At 29.6% G+C, this 5,987-nt stretch overlaps 1 long non-coding RNA gene across 1 annotated transcript; it reads right to left on the bottom strand.

Annotated features, from left to right (window-relative positions):
- Positions 1-4,514: 4,514 nt before the first annotated feature.
- On the bottom strand, positions 4,515-5,661 carry LOC111884242 (uncharacterized). Its single transcript, XR_006185149.1, has 4 exons — positions 5,345-5,661; positions 5,182-5,267; positions 4,938-4,982; positions 4,515-4,721 (listed from the first exon to the last, which is right to left on the bottom strand). It is a non-coding gene; the product is annotated as an uncharacterized LOC111884242 (long non-coding RNA).
- Between the last annotated feature and the right edge of the window lie 326 nt (positions 5,662-5,987).

Below are 5,987 nucleotides of genomic sequence, written 5' to 3'. Positions count from 1 at the left end.
AGTGGTCTTTTAACGTGGATGCTGGACAAGTGAGCTCAAATATTGATTTTGGATTAAGACCCAATTATTAACTGGGTATTATGGAAGATGTTAGCGCAGTGATTTTCCAGACATGCAGACCGAGATTTTATCTGATAAATTCGGTAGTTTCAGTTGAGTTTCCTCGCTGTGTTTAGCAAGTTGAATGCACCAATTCCAGCCCATGATTTGTCATGTTTAGGATGTTATATGTCTGCATGACTCTTGCATATCTTATGTGTACATATGTTTACCGGGTTGGGCCCGATGCTGAGCGGGGCCTAATGACCATTTTGTATGCTACTTATTTTTTTCATTATTACTTGTGTTATGTGTTTATATGTTTATATGTTTATACACATATATTTGTGATTATTACAAATGTTATGTGCTTATATGTTTATACATGTTTATATATTTATATGTTTATATGTTTGTATGTATGGTATGTGGTATTTCGGTGAACTCACTAAGCTTTGTGCTTACAGTTTCTAGTTTTTGTTTTCAGGTAGTTGTAGTTCGAAGGGGAAGAGCCAGCGATGATTTCAGTGCACACACCATATCGTTACTCATTTTTATGTTACTCTGATGTACTTGGATATTGTCGATACACTTTGATTCATCATGGTTTTTATAATGTTGTTTGGATAATGGTTTTAATTAATATAAAAATCGAAATTTTAGTTTTAATTTTTGGGACATTACAGATTTATATAAAATTTACATATGTTAGATAAATAATAAAAGATGAAGACATTTTTCTTTGAATTTAGAAGTCAAAACTGTGGGGTCCACATGATGGGTGTATGTTACTTGTTAGGAAACCTCCTCCATCTCCCATACTTGTTGGAAGTATGGTTCTATGTGACTTAATGCAAATATATAAAGAAGATGATGTTATCAAAACTAGGGAGTTTTTTTACAAGGTTCCTCTCTTCTTCTCTCTTTATAGTGGGCTTCCATATTTCGTGAATATAAGCCTCTGTCTATCATATTCTTCTTGCAATTTTTTGCTTGAATTAAAATCTTATATGTTGCATCTTTATAAGGTTTGTTTTCTATAAACTTTAAGGCTTAAGAACAACTTATATACAATTGAAGACTTACATATTTGGTAGTTTATCCTTGTTTGGTGGATATCTCTATGGAGCATCTGCTTCAGAGAATCTTGCCATCTTCATCAACTACCAAACTCACGAGAGCAATCAAAGTATTCAAAGATTGTAGCTATTTCATTTTATGGTTGGTTTAATCTTTGCATATTTTGAAAAAAGATAATTTGTGGGTTTAAAAGAGTTTTAAGTTTATTCTATTTTTAAAGCTTTCATTTCCATTATTTTCATTTTTGGGAAAATACTTTAGAATAAAACCCAACAATTGGTATGACAACCACTTTCGCATGTTTGGCAAGATTATTAGATTATTTGGTATAATCTTTATAATCTTTGTTTTTAGAAAATATGGATGGTTTTTTTTATAAGAAAATCCATTCATATTTTCTATGACAACTCTACAATTTTTAGTTTTTTAGTGAAAAAAGTTTATAGACATATTTTTTCACCAAAAGTTGTTTTAGAAAAAAAAATGATGTTTTATACAATTCTCTATGTGTGTGTGTCTGTGTGTGTGTGTGTATATATATATATATATATATATATATACTAGTCGTCTACCCGTGCAAAGCGGCGGGCGGCAAATAGTTTTTTTAGACAATTTGTTTCTTTTCAGTGAACAATGATAAGTTTCAATTCAACAATTAGTTTCTTTTAAGAAACATGTCATATTATAAATAAGATACAATGTATTGGAAAGTATCACTAAGCATTAGTGTCAAAATAGATCATTTATATTTCTTGACATGTAGCTTCAAAAGACCAAAGTATCAAGAGTAATGCAGCAAGCAAGAATAATTTTTTCAGCAATTCGTTTCATCCAACGGAAAATAGTTTTTTCTAGGCAATAAAATTTATTTCAAACAACTTTTGACCTTTTTTTATTGAACCCCAAGGCTGGTGGATATGGATCCATAGTAGTATGTAAAAATTTTAATATGTATTATTTTACAGAGGTAATTTTTTTTTTTTTTGAATATTTGACATTTGAATAGTCAATGGACAGTTCTCATTAGTTTTCATATGTGTTGCCTTGCGTCGTTGCTCCAACATAAAACCACCTTGCGTTAGAGGAGGTTGTGTCCAAAATATGTAAATCTAAAATACCTTTGAATTGTACTGGTTTTCAGGTTACCAAATTAATTTCTTTTTTGTTTATTTGAAATCGCTTAACGGTCCCATATAATATTTGGTTTCTTATTCGATCACGACAACACTCGCAATAAACTCCCAAACATCAAAAAACATGAGTAACAGGTTACCAAGATGCAATGTATCTGTAAATTTCATTTACCATTAAAATATAGAATATTTTTGTTGCTTGTAATCATCAAAATTAACAAGTTGCTTGTAATCACCAAAACTAACAAATTACAAATAAGATGGTTTATACATTAGAAAAAACAAAACAAATAAATGATAGGGTATGATACCAAATTCTTACCGATACGATGGTTAAGACAAATCAATTTTAGGCCTTTATTAAGGAAATCTCTTCCAAGATGTATCATTCTTCTAAATAAACAATGCTACTTTTTCAATGAACCGCATAATTACAAGTTGTTATTCAAATGAATTATAAAATCAAAATCAGAAAAAGATGTTTAATAATAATCAAGTGAAAATGGAACCAACTGCAAAATCATAAAAAGCCATTATCATAGAACTATGAAATCAAGTGAATTAGTGTAGTGTACTGATGTATTTTTCTTCTTTAAAAGACTTAATAGTGCGGGTTTCCTAATCCGTATTCGTAATTCTATATATGAATTTTGATAGAAAAAACCATGTATTTGAAATCTTTGTAAATTCACTTAAAATTGTGAAACCATTGAAGGAATTTTTAGGATTTTTAGAGGCACTTGAAATTAAAAACCTTTAAATGATTTAAATCTTCCGGGCATTTATTCAAATCCCCTTGTTTAAAGGAATTTTGTAAAACCCTCCTTGCTCCTCAAAAGTTTAGAAATATGTTCATTTTGAGATGTAGGCATGAAGATTGAAAACTATTCCCATGTTTACCTTTGGTAACCTTCCAGTTCTCACAACCCATCCATCTTCATGTTCCATTGTCAAACCCCCAAAAATATATATATATATATATATATATATATATATATATATATATATATATATATATATATATATATATATATATATACGGTCTTAAGCCTTCCCATTGAAAGTGTACCTGCAGAAAAGTCATTGTTTCAAAGTTGCCTATGGAAAACAAAGCATACATGATAAATAAGATCTGTGACTTATTTCAAAGAGGTAAATGAGTATAATTATATTCAACAACATACTTTCTGAAATATGAAGATTAGTGAAGTACAATGCTCAAATAAGAAACACTACAATCATTTATTTGTTATATTATAATATCATCTTTAATTCTTTGTAATGCGACATCGTTTTTTTAAGAAATATTCTCATTACCAAATTTGAATTAATAAGGAAAAAGATGAGAAAAAGTGTTGCACTAAGGTAAAATAAACAAAGCTTCAAAAATATCAAAATTGCAAGATGAGATTGCACTCTTGGACAACCAACATTCGGTCATGGAAGTACAAATGACAAAACAGTCGTCCTTTAAGTTTTGGTTTTCCGATTTCATAGCCTTTATTTAATGCAAATCAACAAAAAGTACAAATTACAAAACTATCCAATTAATGGTGATATTATTAAATTATGCAAATCATATGTAAATACATTGCTATAAATGCCAAAACTACCCTGTATGATCCTTTCTATTGAAACTGTATAAATCAAATGGATGTATATTGCTCTTAAGGGAAAAAATTGCCCTTAACTGGTAGTGTTAATAATTTTATGCAAGTAAAATGAAATTTCATTGCTACCAATGGTTAAAACAGTCTATGTTTGGTCATTTAATGATTTTATGCAAATAAAATCAAAGTACAAGCTTGATGACAACAATTTACAAAAATCAAGAATTAAAAAAATAACTCAAAAACCTTACCAACACTTGAAGGGATATGAAACATGAGTAACTGGTGATGCTTTATCTTTTGCTTCTTCCTAGAAAACATGTCTCCATTCACACGACAATCAAGTGAACTAAACTTGTCCTGTACAAAAAAAAATAGCAAAATAAAAATAAACAAAACATAGCAGATGAGAAAAGAGAAAAAAATGGAAAATACATAAAATGATATATGTGGTAATTTGATATTAATTTAGGTTAGAGTTTCTTTTACAGCATCATGTCTGACAACCAACAAATTACTTAAAAAATGTGATTTCATCAACAATAAAAACATAAGGTAACAATTTGATATGTAAACTATCACATGTTTCAGTTTTGTCTCTAACAGTAAAAAGAACCTTCAACCTTGTTAACCTTTTTTTTTGTTTCTTTAGGTCTCTTCACATGAAAACCTACCGAAAATAGAAAACCAAAAGGGTCAGGTAACATATTTTTGTTATAAAATGAGGATATAATCCACAATTAACCTTTGAAATTGATTTGTGTATTCTTGTTTTTTCCTTGATGGTTGTGTGGTTGACCCAAAGTTCAATTTCATTATATCACATCGGGTTTACATCTCCTCATCCTGTTCCTTGAATCTAAAGACAACCAAACAAAATCAATACCTTACATGCTCAAGCTAAACCAAAAGAATATATCCAGAGACAGACAAATTAGTTAAAACCAAACTAAATCTATTTGTAACTATATAGTGATGCTTTAAAAGTTAATTAGAATTGTAGTTCACGAACATAAACTTTGAAGGGAATAAGCTCTTGACCTTTTTTACGTTACTAATACAGGATGAAGCTTACATGTTTAGGAGAAACTCTTCATTTGCATTCTATCATAGATCTAACCTGTCACCAAAACAAAAATTATCAATTATTTGTAGAAAATAAATAAGTATCATTTAGTAGAAAATATAGCTATGCATCTTCAAGTTTCATTTAAACTGAAGGTTTGTGTCTGTGTGTTGATATATATATATATATATATATATATATATATATATATATATATATATATAGAGAGAGAGAGAGAGAGAGAGATAGTAACATATTTAGGGTAAATATTCATCGATCTCACGCCCATTTTCTTTTCTCCAGCAAAAAAATCATCAATAACCACACATAATCAAAACCCTACAAAAATTTCACAAAACAATCTAAATAATTAATAAATAAGATGGAAATCCAGACTAAAGATGAAGATCACGAACCTCGATGATGGTCATTATAGAGGTCGAGTAGGGAGCATGTGTGGGTTACCATGGTTATCTTGGTTATTTACCAGATGGTGGTTCGTTGTGGAAAATGTTGAGCTTGAGCAGGCTCCGATTGTGGGTTGTTCAAGGAGAAAGGAAGAGGCACGACCTCTTTAATGTGTTGAGTCCAGATCCACCAATGGGTTTTGGGGTGACGGTGGATGGTGGAGATAGTGGTGACGGCTAGGGTTTCTAAAAAGCTCAAGCAAATCATGTCTCCTAGTTCTTTTATTATGGTGGATATGGGTGGATGAAGCAGCTATATACAACATTCCAACTTGACCGATTTAATTGGCATAACATAAGCAATACCCATTCATCTTCTTTGACCACTTCAATTTGAAGATGAGAACAAAGACCTATTCAAAAACATGCTTAATTTAATAATTTGTTGACCAGATAAGATTCAGTGTTTTCTAGTACATAAATTAATTGTAAATAGCGCAAAAAGATTTATACGATTTAAAATTCAGCATTTGACCGAAAATGCTATATAAGGTTATATATATATATATATATATATATATATATATATATATATATATATATATATATATATATATATATATATAATGTGTATAAACTAGCCATGGTCCTC

This window comes from Lactuca sativa, chromosome 7 (genome assembly GCF_002870075.4).
Source record: "Lactuca sativa cultivar Salinas chromosome 7, Lsat_Salinas_v11, whole genome shotgun sequence".
Taxonomy (NCBI): domain Eukaryota; kingdom Viridiplantae; phylum Streptophyta; class Magnoliopsida; order Asterales; family Asteraceae; genus Lactuca; species Lactuca sativa.
Note: the sequence above shows the minus strand (reverse complement) of the source record. Positions and strands in the feature narration are given on the sequence as shown.